This window comes from Lissotriton helveticus, chromosome 3_1, assembly GCF_964261635.1.
Source record: "Lissotriton helveticus chromosome 3_1, aLisHel1.1, whole genome shotgun sequence".
NCBI lineage: Eukaryota > Metazoa > Chordata > Amphibia > Caudata > Salamandridae > Lissotriton > Lissotriton helveticus.
The window spans coordinates 642,196,424-642,212,200 of NC_136061.1; positions in this window are offsets into that span (position 1 = coordinate 642,196,424).

The following is a 15,777-nucleotide window of genomic DNA, read 5'->3' on the forward strand; positions in this document are numbered from 1 at the left end:
TTGGTTTGCCCTGTTCCCATCATGCACTGGGACAGGAACAGACTAATTTGCATATAGCCAAGTTCTGAGCTGGGATGGTGCAGTGAGCTAAAAAACGGTGATGGATCAAGCCCTGATCTTTGGACTGGGTAAGAGAGGTCTGCTTAATTCAGGCACTCTGTTCATCACCACCCCCTTTTCTGAATCATTTTGTCCACCATAAGCGTGGAAGGGTATACTCAGATGTGAGTCCCTTGCTCATTGCACCATCAGGATTCAAGCAAGCCGGGCCGACGACGCCTGAAATGGCAGAAACCGGTCCCCGGAAGCTTGTTTCCTTCCCAGTACAAGAATTGGCTCGGTAGTTTGGTTTGCCCTGTTCCCATCATGCACTGGGGCAGGAACAGACTAATTTGCATATAGCCAAGTTCTGAGCTGGGATGGTGCAGTGAGCTAAAAAACGGTGATGGATCAAGCCCTGATCTTTGGACTGGGTAAGAGTGGTCTGCTTAATTCAGGCACTCTGTTCATCACCACCCCCTTTTCTGAATCATTTTGTCCACCATAAGCGTGGAAGGGTATACTCAGATGTGAGTCCCTTGCTCATTGCACCATCAGGATTCAAGCAAGCCGGGCCGACGACGCCTGAAATGGCAGAAACCGATCCCCGGAAGCTTGTTTCCTTCCCAGTACAAGATTTGGCTTGGTAGTTTGGTTTGCCCTGTTCCCATCATGCACTGGGACAGGAACAGACTAATTTGCATATAGCCAAGTTCTGAGCTGGGATGGTGCAGTGAGCTAAAAAACGGTGATGGATCAAGCCCTGATCTTTGGACTGGGTAAGAGTGGTCTGCTTAATTTAGGCACTCTGTTCATCACCACCCCCTTTTCTGAATCATTTTGTCCACCATAAGCGTGGAAGGGTATACTCAGATGTGAGTCCCTTGCTCATTGCACCATCAGGATTCAAGCAAGCCGGGCCGACGACGCCTGAAATGGCAGAAACCGGTCCCCGGAAGCTTGTTTCCTTCCCAGTACAAGAATTGGCTTGGTAGTTTGGTTTGCCCTGTTCCCATCATGCACTGGGACAGGAACAGACTAATTTGCATATAGCCAAGTTCTGAGCTGGGATGGTGCAGTGAGCTAAAAAACGGTGATGGAGCAAGCCCTGATCTTTGGACTGGGTAAGAGTGGTCTGCTTAATTCAGGCACTCTGTTCATCACCACCCCCTTTTCTGAATCATTTTGTCCACCATAAGCGTGGAAGGGTATACTCAGATGTGAGTCCCTTGCTCATTGCACCATCAGGATTCAAGCATGCCGGGCCGACGACGCCTGAAATGGCAGAAACCGGTCCCCGGAAGCTTGTTTCCTTCCCAGTACAAGAATTGGCTTGGTAGTTTGGTTTGCCCTGTTCCCATCATGCACTGGGACAGGAACAGACTAATTTGCATATAGCCAAGTTCTGAGCTGGGATGGTGCAGTGAGCTAAAAAACGGTGATGGATCAAGCCCTGATCTTTGGACTGGGTAAGAGTGGTCTGCTTAATTCAGGCACTCTGTTCATCACCACCCCCTTTTCTGAATCATTTTGTCCACCATAAGCGTGGAAGGGTATACTCAGATGTGAGTCCCTTGCTCATTGCACCATCAGGATTCAAGCAAGCCGGGCCGACGACGCCTGAAATGGCAGAAACCGGTCCCCGGAAGCTTGTTTCCTTCCCAGTACAAGAATTGGCTTGGTAGTTTGGTTTGCCCTGTTCCCATCATGCACTGGGACAGGAACAGACTAATTTGCATATAGCCAAGTTCTGAGCTGGGATGGTGCAGTGAGCTAAAAAACGGTGATGGATCAAGCCCTGATCTTTGGACTGGGTAAGAGTGGTCTGCTTAATTCAGGCACTCTGTTCATCACCACCCCCTTTTCTGAATCATTTTGTCCACCATAAGCATGGAAGGGTATACTCAGATGTGAGTCCCTTGCTCATTGCACCATCAGGATTCAAGCAAGCCGGGCCGACGACGCCTGAAATGGCAGAAACCGGTCCCCGGAAGCTTGTTTCCTTCCCAGCACAAGAATTGGCTTGGTAGTTTGGTTTGCCCTGTTCCCATCATGCACTGGGACAGGAACAGACTAATTTGCATATAGCCAAGTTCTGAGCTGGGATGGTGCAGTGAGCTAAAAAACGGTGATGGATCAAGCCCTGATCTTTGGACTGGGTAAGAGTGGTCTGCTTAATTCAGGCACTCTGTTCATCACCACCCCCTTTTCTGAATCATTTTGTCCACCATAAGCGTGGAAGGGTATACTCAGATGTGAGTCCCTTGCTCATTGCACCATCAGGATTCAAGCAAGCCGGGCCGACGACGCCTGAAATGGCAGAAACCGGTCCCCGGAAGCTTTTTTCCTTCCCAGTACAAGAATTGGCTTGGTAGTTTGGTTTGCCCTGTTCCCATCATGCACTGGGACAGGAACAGACTAATTTGCATATAGCCAAGTTCTGAGCTGGGATGGTGCAGTGAGCTAAAAAACGGTGATGGATCAAGCCCTGATCTTTGGACTGGGTAAGAGTGGTCTGCTTAATTCAGGCACTCTGTTCATCATCACCCCCTTTTCTGAATCAGTTTGTGGCTGATTAAGCAAGCAAAGTGTAGCGAGGGCATCCCTTCTGTACCATCAAAATCATTGTTAGATGTTTGGTTCTACTGCTGTTGAAAAATCTGTATAAAAAAATGAAAATTCTTTAAGTCGAACTCTGATAAATTCTCCAGCATTTGATGATTACTAAACTCACAGGCTTGAACAATGATGTACTATCAAGTAGTAATTCTTCTAAATAGAAATGGTAAAACAGCAGTATTAGAATGCTTTCGCTGAGGTGGAGAGACTTTAACCTCCTCCTACTCTCCCCCTAGAGAACGCTATAACTACTCACCCATCACTGCTCTGCTCTTTCAAAGCATTTCTGCTTTACAAGTTCCACCTTTGGAGAACACTTATCTTAAATCATGTAGATTTATCTCAAATGCTGTTATTCAGACACATTGGGCCGTATTCTTAAGGAGCTATCGCTGAGTTAACAGCACTCTATCGCAGTCAAAGTCGCGATAACTATATCGCCCCATTCGCAAGCTTGTGCAAACAGCCCATAGCATCAGTTTACCTGCGATAGCAGCCGCAAAAAACATCGCCACAGATGACCCCCGCGACTATCGCTAATGAGATGCATAATAGGCGTTCCCAAGCAAAAAGCAGCGACAACACCACACTGCAACATTCTTAACAACCAACCACATTGGCGATAAGGTTACAAAACATGCGATAAGGTGCGTTAGCAGCAGGAAACTAACACCTGCTCTGACCTGGTGTAAAGTCGGACCACAGCCTGCACCACAAAAACGAGAGCCCAGCCCAGAGCCACACCTGAAGAACAACAGATGCCATGGAGCCACTCATCATGCAGCCCGGACACAAGAGGGCCACAACACCCGCCGCCACCACCTCCAGGACCACCCCTCCCCGGACAAAGACATGCCACATCGACTACACGGAATCCGGAATCATGTACCAAACATTCCGCCTGATGATGCTTAATCACACCTGGTTACAAGCATGTGTTGACACAAAAATGAGCATCACACATTCACCTTCGAAGCAACAAATTGAAATTTATTAAAACAAACACAGAACAGAAATGAAGACACATGGCGGCACCTCTCGGGGCACTCTGTAGGTCACAGACTGCAAGACTAAAACCATGCTGAGAAGGTGTGTCCTGCACACATAAAGGGACAGAGAGAGCGAAGGTGAGAGAGAGAGGGAGAGAGAGATAGATGGACAGAGAGGGAGAGAGAGAGATAGACGGACAGAGTGGGGGATAGACAGACAGAGAGGGGGAGCGAGAGATAGATGGACAGAGAGGAGGAGCGAGATATAGATGGACAGAGAGGGGGAGAGAGACTCAGAGAAAAGAAAAGAGGGACAGGTAGAGAGAGTGCCAACACTGCGCACCCAGGCCACACTGCTCACCTGCTGCCACCGGTGAGTCTCCAACCAGGTGCCGGTATGTTGTACAGTTCACCAAGTCCCACATCTGAGACAGACCCGTCATCTGAAACAGAGTCCAGATACCTGAAAGTACATATAATTGCACACAACATCATCGCCTGTCCGCCCCTGCGCACCCAGGCAGCTACACCCCAGCCCCTGCGCACCCAGGCAGCTGCATCCCAGCCCCTCCCACCACCCAGTGGTGCATGCCCACCCCTGCGCACCCAGGCTTCACTGCTCACCTGCCACCACTGGCGTGTAGAAATGAGTGCCCACCACGTGCCGGTGCAAGCCCCAAGCCAGGGGCCCGCGGACATGGCACACTCTACATCATGCAGCTCTGCTCCGCGGGCCCCCAGGTCTCACATTTGGTGCTGGGTCTTGATTTCTCCATGGCAGAGGACGTACCAGTGCATCAAGCATCATCGCAGGCTGCACACCCGCTCAGCCTTATGGATGCCACTAACTCTGTGATCGGATGTATGTCACTACAACGCACACTTTTACAACGCATACCTTTACAATGCATTTTTTACAACGCAACATCCATTACAACGCATTCCATTACAACGCATGCCATTACAACGAAAATTAAAAAACTACATTTACAACGCATTCCATTACAACGCATATTAACTTTACAACGCATACCATTACAACGCATAACATTACATTGCATGTTTAGGTAAGTATTGGATAGTGTAGGGGTAACATTTATGATTCTAACTCCAGGGGGTGCAACAGTAGGGTAAGTGTTGGATAGTGTAGGGGTAAAAATTACTATTCTAACTCCAGGGGGTGCAACAGTAGGGTAAGTGTTGGATAGTGTAGGGGTAAAAATTACTATTCTAATTCCAGGGGGTGCAACAGTAGGGTAAGTGTTGGATGGTAATGTTATGCGTTGTAATGGTATGCGTTGTAATGACTGCGTTGTAAAGACATGCGTTGTAGTGGTGTGAGTTGTAGTGTCATGCGTTGTAATGGTTGCGTTGTAATGGCATGCGTTGTAATGGATGTTGCGTTGTAAAAGTTTTGTTGTAATGGTAGTACGTTGTAAAAGTTGCGTTGTAAAGGTTGTTTCCCCTGTGATCGAGGAGGAGACACCACGTGGCGGTAGGCCTGTGCTGCCGGCTGGCTCAGGCCTACACTGCGGTCCAGCAGGGCACACAAATCCTGAGCCGTCCAGACTGCTGGGATGGGGCATCATCGCAGGCTGCACACCCGCTCAGCACTTAAAGTGCCCCTACCTCAGTGCACCGAAAGTCACCGTCCCGTGGCGGTGTGCCTGTGCCGGCCAGCGTATCCGGTGCCACCAAGTCTTTGCCCTGCTATTCATGGACCCTCTATGATTGGGTATCGTGGTGCGGATGCCATCATGTCACCTGAAGGCCTGAGGAATGTGATGTTGCAGGCCCCTGGACCCCCATGCCTAAATGCACACCACACAAATACACCACGAGAGAGGTTGGAAATGGCGTCGTGCACATGTGCATGGTCCTTTTTATTGGCAGGGTCACATGTGCTGTGATACATGTGCTGGATAGGTGTGGTGTGGGTGTAAACCAGCCATGAGGGAGTGGGGGTGGCATGCTGACAACTAGACCAGTGAACATCAGATTACTACAGGGGAGACCTAGCACACGTAGCATTGTTGTCCCCCCCTGTGTGCGTAAGCGTAGTGGGCTGGCCAGTCCAGCATAAGAGTTTGAACAATGACCCTGGGGCTCGGGGCGTGGTTCCTTATAGGGCTGGACAAGGAAAGAACTAATGCGTGTGTCCCCATTGTTGCAAAAAAACGATGGATTTAGGCCCAGATCTCTGTACTGGGGTGAATGTATGACATTGTTCTGCATTCTGTCCATCAACTGTTGTTTTCCCATTGTTGTATTGGTGCCACAAGGACAACATTGGGCAATGTTTCACACTGTGACCCAACTCCAACGACATGAGCCACACAGACGTAGGGGGAATTCACTGACCCTACATTCATCAATACTACCACACATGAAAGACCATAGACATGACACATCTGTGTGATTCGGAATGTTTAATGCACATTTATCGAAGTGTTGCATCTGGAGCAGTACAGGGCCATACAAACCCCACATGACGATGTTGGCCCGTGGAGGGCCAGCCAGAGTCCTTCTGGGAATGACAAGTCCAAAGGACGAGGAAGAGATCAGTCCACAGGCTGATTGCTGTGTCATTGGAGATCAAACAGAATATGGCGGTCCATTGCGAGGTCCAGAGTGGGTTTTGCAGAGTGCATCGGGGGACAGTGGAAGGTGATGATGCAGAGGGCAGAACCAAGCTGAAACCGGCCATATAGCGGAGATGAATGCTACTGCGTCCTTCTTACCACGATGGTGCTTTCATCCACCTCTTCGTCCTCTGCTGTACCAAGTGCCTCACTTGTGGGTGGTGCTGGCCTTACTCCAGAACTGTGTGGCAGTGATACCTCAGGGGCCGGAGGTAGAATGTCTGCTGCACTGTGTGGCACTGACACTTCAGGGGGCGGATATATGGATTTAGTGGTAGCAGCAGCATGCATCAGCGCCAGGCCTTGTGTAAGCAATGCCATGAGGATGGTTTTGAGGTCATTGAGGAACCCAGCTACCACTCGCTGGTGTGCAGCCATGGCAGCCGCTCTCTCCGCATTGGCCCGCTCCATTGTCTCCATGAGCCTCCGCATGTTTCCCACCTCACGGGCGAGCTCGATGGAGCCAATCTGAGTAGTCAGTCATTCTTGTCTCTGAGTCAGGACTTTGCCGATGTCAGCCATGGTTCTTTGGAGAGCATGGAGCGGACTGTGAGTGGTCCCTGTTGGGACTTAGACACCCACGTATGGCATCTAGTTTGTCTGCCATGTGGTTGAATCCCACCCGCACCTGTTCCGCCAGCTGCTTTTGGCATCCCAACACACGGCGTTGGAAGGTCATGTGTTCTTCGTGGGGTTCCTGGGAGGCAGCCGTGGTGGTGGGTTCTGCCTGCTGTGTGGTCTGTGCAGGGGTGGGGTGTCCTTGTTGCAGCTGGGCTGCCCTGCTCCTGAAGGTGGGTTGACGTAGCTGTCAATTAACTCTTGGAGGCGTCGGAGTCAAAGCTGTGGTGGTCCTCTTCGTCATCAGAGAGGAGAGGGTCGGGCTGCTCTGCAAGAGGTGTTGATTGTCCCTCTGCAATGTGAAGGGGAGATGCAGTTTAACAATGTATTTACATGTGTGTTGTCACATTGTACATGTTTCATACAGACTGCATGACTGTGTACATCGTGGCTGTTTGGGAGGAGCTGCCTATTTAATGGGGGGCAGTGGACATTTCGACAACAGACGTGTGTGTGCCACTTGTGCTTGCCCTGTGTCTACGCCCAGCCGGAAACAGTTGTTTCCAGTGTTCTATGTGTGAACGTGTTGAGGTTTGTGCCACATTGTTGTCAGTGTTGCTGTGCTCTGCATGTTATGTGTGTGTGCTGCATTTCAGGAGTGTGGCCCCGGCTGCTATGTTTTGCTGTCCCTTATCCCTTTCCTGCGATGTGCCGTTGCCTTCTGTGCTTATACAGTGCTGAGATGTGTCATTCTTGGGTACATTCGTCTCTTGGTGGGTGTTGGGGGCCTGGGGCATGGTTTGTCCGCACATGTGCTCTACTTAACTGTGCATGTATGCCATTGTTGCCATCTCCCACGTCCCCCCAGTCCCTAGTCATTACTCACCCTGTTGCTGTTGTGTCCGGTCAGGTTCCCCGACTCCAGTCACCGTCTCCCCACTGATGTCTGTGGACACCATTTCCTCCATGTCGTCCAGCTCCTCCTGTGGTGCAGGACTCCCACCTCCAGTCTGCATTGCTGCCTTCCAGTTGTTGCAGCTTGGTTTTGCACTTGACGTCATTCCAGCACATCTTGACCGCTTCCATTGTCCTCTTCAGCACTCCCACTGCACTCACCTTGTCCACGATGTACTGCCATAGTCCATTTTTTGTTGCCAATGACACAGTGGAGGTGACAAAGTTGTTGATGGTGTTCGACCACCTCCATTATCAGGATCCTGTTTTCCTGCAGACTAAAGGGCTTCTTCCTACTCTTCTTCTCCTTGGCCTTCCCTGACCCCGTGGTCCCAGGCAGGCCCTCCCGGAGGCTTGTGGGGTTCTGGTTCTCCTCCGTCCTTGCTCCGGCAACATCCATTGTGCTTCGCTGTTGTTTGCCATTTGTATGTCAGATTTTTTTCTACCTTTATGTTGATTTTTCCCACCTGGCACGTGTGAGTTGCAGGCCTGTAGCTGGTTTTAGCTGATTTCAGTGTCGCGATTAGCCTCATCGCAGCTTATTTTGTGTTCGTGTTTTGCATTTTTGCGGCGTGGCATTGATTTTAATGCAGTCAGTTGATGCGTTATCTGGTACTATCGCATGGTTGAGAATGCTTGGTTAACACGGCGTAACTTTCCCGCGATACACTGCGATGTTGGATGTTGCGTTAAGTAACTTTTGTGATGGTTATCACACTTTCTTGAGAATATGCCCCTTTATCTATCATACAGAGCTCCCAATTCCACATTAGAAAACGTGCCAGTATTTGGAGAACAGCAATACTTCCTCTAGGGATATAATATAACATTATTATTTTCACTCAATAGATTTACTGGACTACCTCAACATTACTGTAATCTTTAATAATGACCAAAATATGACATCACGTAATAACATTTAATTCGTGGCTAGACTGAATATTCACAAAATGTGTTTTTTATCATGCTTATTCATTTATCAAAGAGTTTTCCAAATCATTAATTAGTTACATGTTTTGTTCTCCTGTGGATAAAAACATCTAAAAACGCAAAGAAATAAAAACCGACATGCGAAATGAAAACCATTCGTTAGTGATCATCTGACAGCTGTTTCATTAGAAGTATCAATTGTCCTTTGTTTTTTAACTGTTATTGGTACCTTTTATATTTATTGTTTTATTAATTAAAAACAGAAGGTTTAAGGCAACATTTCGGTCTGTTCATTAAATATACACTAGACCATCATTAGGAAGATGCACACACTATAGGTCTTCAATGCTTGATGGTCTAGTGCATATTTAATGAACAGATCGAAATGTTGCCTTAAACCTGCTGTTTTTAATTAAGAAAACAATAAATATAAAAGGTACCAATAACAGTTTGCATCCTTGGATAGTGGAAACTCATTTAGGGGCATTTTTGTTAAAGATTTGGGGCGCCCTTGCGCCCCGCAGAGGGGCGCAACAGCGATGCAACTCTTATGTTTGATTTATCAAGCTACTCAAGGCCACCTTGTGTCGACCCATGGATTTTGGCACATTCCCAGATTTACCATCAGTGGTAAACCTTGGAATGCATTAAATGCTATGCCTCCCCAGGTGAGGCGTAACATGGGGAAATATCTTTATTTCTCCTCGTTACTACTTCTTTCTATGTGTGTTTCATTCTGCAGCTCACATAGAAAGAGGAAAGTGCCTCAGGGGAGGGCTACCTGCCTGCACAAAAACAATCGTGCTTACAACGCTATGGCACCATTGCACCACGGTGGAAGGGTGCCTGAGTTGGAGCTAGGCAGCCAAAAGGGCACTAGCGCAAGGAAAGGACAGGAATGCATCGTATTAGGTTAAATACAGCACATTCCTGCCCTTTCCTGCCCTTCCCGTTTCATGCAGCACAGCAAGGTGGCTTAATGTGCTGCACTGCGTGAAAGGTACATAAATATGCCCTTAGTGGATGAGTGTAAGGGGAAATGCTCTATACATTAACCAAAGTAGAAATACAAGAATTAATTAAATGGTCTGATAGGATTTTGTGGTATTCTGTCCACATGTTCTCTATCAATATGTGATTACTGGAAGAAAGCAATGCCAGAGATTTGTTGGCCTATAATGCTTGCATCTGTTCTGATGATGGAGGAAATATTGCTGTCGACCATTCAGATAAAGACATTAAAAAAAATATTTTTTACTTTCTTCCTGAGACTTTTAGCGCTTTCTGTTCCTGTAGCTTGCTAGGTCTGGTCCCGGGGAAACGTTTTAACAAAGATTAATAATTATTCAACAAGTCATCTTCAACCTGTTGGGATAAAAAAAATCTTTGGCGTTGAATCACAACTACTGTACCTTTACTGGCTGCATCCTAAACATGTGCCATTGGAGTGTAAACATGTGTAGATGTTTTTCTGCCAGGACCCTAAGAGTTTACTTGTTTTTGCCCCTTCCCCTCCCAAAAAGGCTTAGGGCTAGATGTATGTAATTGTAAATTACAGATTCGAAAATACCGAATTTTACCGATTCGGTATTTTCGAATCAGTAATTGCTATGTAGATAAAAAATCGGTAAAAATTACAGAGGCCCATAGGAATGAATGTCAATTACCGATAGGGAAAGAGTCACGGGTGGCAGGGTGTCACTTTGACACCCTGTTGCACCCATGAGTAGTGCTTATGTGTACATGTGGCACACATACATGCCCTAAGGGCATGTATTTCTGCCACATGGTACAGTTGAAAATGCATTGATTTGCATTTTCTAAGGTATTCCTTATTTACCACCAACTAATAGTTGGTGGTAAATAACGAATCCTTAAAGCACATGAGCACTGTTTAAAGTGCTTCCTACATGTCATTTACCGATTCGGTAAATACCGAATCGGTAAATGATGATTCGGTATTTACCGAATCTGTAAATTGGCCCCCTACATAACAAAAGCCTATTACCGATCGGTAACGGCCGAATTACCGACCGGTAATAGCCGTCCTACATCTGGCCCTTAGCTCTCCCTTGAAGATTCTGTTTGGAGTGCTCCTTCAAAAACAAAACCATTGGAAATTGAACCATCTGCTGACCAGAATTTGAGATGATGCAGATGTTTGTTACTGCCACCAAAAACATTCTCTGTGACAAGACAGATTCCCCAGCATCAGCACTTAAAGGACTCCTGTGTTCACCAGTCCTTGTCATAAAATTGCCTAACTGACAACTATATTTTTAACACATTCCATCCCTACATCACAAGGGGGCAGATGTATCAACATCGAGATTTGCGAATCTCAAATAGCGATTTTTTAGAAATCGCTATTTGAGATTTGCTAATTGGTATGTATGTAGAAAATCGCATTTTTTTGCGATTTCTCAAAATTCCTTAATTGTGATTAGCAAATTGAGAATCGCAATTAAGGAAAATTTCTCATTCATTTCTATGGGCCAGGCGGCCCATAGGAATGAATGTGAAGTTATTCTCAATTTGTGATTCTCAATTTGAGAATCTCAAATTCAAGGGTGCAAGGGTGTCATAAGGACACCCTGATGCACCCCTGAAATTCACATGTGTGGGCATATGGTGCACATACATGCCCTATGGGCATGTATGTGCGCCACATGGCACCTTCACAAATGCAAAAATGTGCTTTTGTGAAAGAAATCGCAAATTACCACCAACTTCAAGTAGGTGGTAATTTGCGATTTCTTAATGAGAAATTGCACAACTTGGGTGCTTCATACATTGCATTTAAGGAATCGCAAAGCTGCTTCTGTGGGTGGCACAACCAGTGCTGCAAGCCCGCCAGCAGCATTTGCTCTACAAGCCCTGGGCACACATGGTGCACTGTACTAGGGGCTGACATTAGTTCAAATAAGCCAATCATGGAATCCAAAGAGTATATCAATTTAACATAGGGAGCACTTACACTGTGGCACTGATTAGCAGTGGCACAGGGCCCAAAACATACAACCAGCAAAAATATGTCAAAACAGAGGAGGCAATCCGTCAAAAATGGAAGGGAGACTCACGCCAATGATGTCAGGTCTAACAATCATCTAATTTTACTGTGACCTGGAAGCTTAAAAGCTGGAACTTCCAGGCAAAAAAACACTGCACCAGACGGCTGTTCGATGGGGCAAATTAGGTTACAAGTGGGTTCTCGTCCTGATGAAGTAAGTCTTGCATGGAGGTTTTTGAGGATTTTAGAATGCAGGCCCTTCAAGAGGCAGTGAAACTGAATATTTTGGTATCCTTGTAAATCGTTCCTATTACAAAAGAAGACAGGGGCGTGGTTTTATATTTTAAGTATATCTGTGGTATATTGTTGTGCTTCCATATATAACTTATACTACATGTGGGGCCTGAACATTTTGCCTACCATTCCTGTTCTAGCTGCACTAGGGAAATATATATTTCTTAAAAAAACATTCTCCTGTGTTTTTCATGGAATTGATATAATTCTAAACTCTATTTTATATATCCTTTTGTGACTCAAAAGTGTGACTACAAGAGAGACCCACCCCGAACAGACCACGCGGCACCTAGCTAAATAGTTCTAGATAGTTAATTTTGTCTGCTTTCTTCATTTTGATCACTGCATTGGCTAGAGTTAGTCTACTCACCCTAATCACACGTCTGTTGTTAATTAATTTGTGTCATATAGTGCTACATATTTTAAACATTTTTTCAAAAGAGACCATCACTCTGGTCGAATATTGTGCTAAGTAAAGTCAACTGTAACATCTTGTTCACCTACTTCATGAACAACAATTTTTGCTGCTTTTTATATTTATCTCATAGATTATCACAAATTGTGATACCAGTTGAGAGGTAGGTCCTCAGTTTATATCTAAGCTCAGACAGCAATTACTAATTGCAGTGTAGGGGGCATAGACACAGCCCTGACGTATGCCTTAGACCCACAGCTGATTAGAAGCCAAAAAATGTTGGCATAATTATTTGTACGGTGACACATACAAGTCATTACACCTAAGTAAACCTCCTGTATGTACTCCTTGGTAATCTTTTAATCAACCAGGGATACCACCAAATTAAAGGATACTTTAGTGGATTATCCCATGTTTTATTAAGTCATAAACTGGACCCATATCATTGTCCTGAGAGAAGAAATATCTAAGTACTCCCTCAGAAAAGCCCCATTCTGAGGTTGAGTCTGCCCAGGTAGTAACATCTTAGCAGGGTGGGACGAGGTGGCAAATGATGAAGCATGTCACATTACGTTAGTGAGCCAAACTCGTCCAATTCTTGGAACTGCCTTGAATTTAGGTAACAAACAACTAGCAGCACACAAAGAACATATTGGGTGTCTGAACCTAACCTGCTGACTTGCTGATTAAGCTAACAGCATTTCTCTGAGGGTATCACGCCAATGTTTGTGTTTGTTTGAGTTAGTAAGGGCAGGCGTAAGCCCCATTAAACCCCTCTTGTCTCTCCATTGTGATAATATATTGTAAATGTTTGGCCCTTGAGACAGTTCCAGTCCTACTAGTTTGGCACCATGTTTGAGCTCAACACAACTCACAAGCGACTCAGCTGTTTAAGGGAAATTAAGGGGTTGAATCCCAAATTGCTGAGATGTGCAACTTCACTGTTAAGCAGAGACCTGGCTGGACTGAAGCATTGGAATGCCAATGAACATTCCAGTCACTTCTGCTGATCAGTCAACCAGACTTTTCAATCTGTGGAATAAGGTCAAGTGTACTCAGATCTGGGAAGGGTGTCTGTTGGTACAAGAATGTTTCCTGTATGATAAAACAGATGTGCATTACCAGCTGGGAGTAACATAGCTGCATGATATGTATAGTATCCTAAAAAAATTCTATTAGCCTTGTGTGACAACAAACGTGTGCATGCTATTTCATAGGCGAGTCTGTAACTTGTGAGGCACAGGTCCTAGATCTGTGGTCTGAGGGAGGCACACCAAGCACACCCTCGAGCTGACATGAAACTAATGTTTGTGTCATTGAACATACACATCAAGCAGTGGTGTCAGATGATAATACGTTTTCAAATTGCTAGAGAAATAATGCCTTTTTTCCTATTTAGGCAGAGAGGGGTGCCTACTGGCCTCATTCAAGTAGAGTTGAGCTTGAAGTTATAGTCCAGAGCCTGCGCAGTCATCCAGAGTAAATGTATATGTGTGTTGTTTATATGTGATGCTATTAGCATGGCTCCATGTTATATGTGAGTGTATGCATGACAATACCAATGGGATCCATCTTGGATGCCCCCTTGTATAACATCGGTACAAAAGGGGGTGGTGATGGACGGTGCATCAGAACCAATCAAACACTCACACCCAGTCAAAAGATCTGGGTTTGATCCATCACCGTTCTTTAGCCCACTCTGCCACCCCAGTTCAGACATGGCTATATGCAAATCAGTCTGACACTGTGCCTCATGGGAACAGTCCAGCCCGAACTGCCAAGCCATGCCTTCCCTGGACCGGAAACAAGCTTCCGAGGACCGGTTTCTGGCATTCCAGCCGTCTTCAGCCCGGCTTGCTTGAATCCAGTGGCAATGTGAGCAAGGGACTCACGTCTGAGCATACCCTGCCACACTTATGGCGGCCAAAAGCGGTACAAAAGGGGGTGGTGATGGACGGAGCATCAGAACCAATCAAACACTCACACCCAGTCAAAAGATCTGGGTTTGATCCATCACCGTTCTTTAGCCCACTCTGCCACCCCAGTTCAGACATGGCTATATGCAAATCAGTCTGACCCTGTGCCTCATGGGAACAGTCCAGCCCGAACTGCCAAGCCATGCCTTCCCGGGACCGGAAACAAGCTTCCGAGGACCGGTTTCTGGCATTCCAGCTGTCTTCAGCCCGGCTTGCTTGAATCCAGTGGCAAAGTGAGCAAGGGACTCACGTCTGAGCATACCCTGCCACACTTATGGCGGCCAAAAGCGGTACAAAAGGGGGTGGTGATGGACGGAGCATCAGAACCAATCAAACACTCACACCCAGTCAAAAGATCTGGGTTTGATCCATCACCGTTCTTTAGCCCACTCTGCCACCCCAGTTCAGACATGGCTGTATGCAAATCAGTCTGACCCTGTGCCTCATGGGAACAGTTCAGCCCGAACTGCCAAGCCATGCCTTCCCCCCCTTTTGTACCCCTTGTATAACATAACACAAGATGGAGGGTGTCTAAGTCTCCCCAGACATGGAAATGTATTTCCGCCTGTAATGATGGGGGCACACACATGGGGCACTAGGTCCTGCCCGAGGGAGGACGAGGGCGGGCGGATAGGGAGGAGCCAGGGACTAGGGAAGGTAGTTAGCCAGGAAACCAGGATGAAGCAAGACGTGCAATAAAGGAGCTAACCCTTATTCCCTGTGTCCGCGTCTATGTCCCTGCTAGGACACTACACTGCCATTCCTTGGCTTGAGGTAACAGCCCCAGACACTGACGTTTGGGAGAATGAAGACAAAGCTACTTTAGAAATGCTGCAGTGGCCTTTTGTTGGGAAAGCCTGCGGATTATTTCTCTCTCAAAGCACTGCCATCAGGGCTGAGAATGGCTTGGGGAGGTGAGTTGTCAGATTTGTAAAGAAAATATTTCAGGCAAATTTTAATTGTCTTCCCCCAATTACCACTGCCAGAATGTCTTCAGGCAACTAAGTGTAGAGATGGGGACCCACCAGCTCCCTTGTCATGCTTGCTGAAAAAACTCTGACTGCTACACATATTAGGAATAGAAAAGGATGCGGCCTTTGACAGTGTGAGCCGCATGCCCTGTGTGAAAAATGAGCATAAGAGTGGGACTACAAATCTCTGGGTTTTTTTAATGACAAAGAAATCAAGAAACTTCTCAGTAATTTTACAAAATCTTGAGATCCAGGGCTCATGTCTTGTACAACCAGTTTTCCAGAGATCATGTGACATCACTTGAAGAGGAGCTGCTGGTCTGTCTGTAACACTGGAGCTGCTAGCCTATTGGGACAGGGGAAAGAGTGCCTAGCCCCTG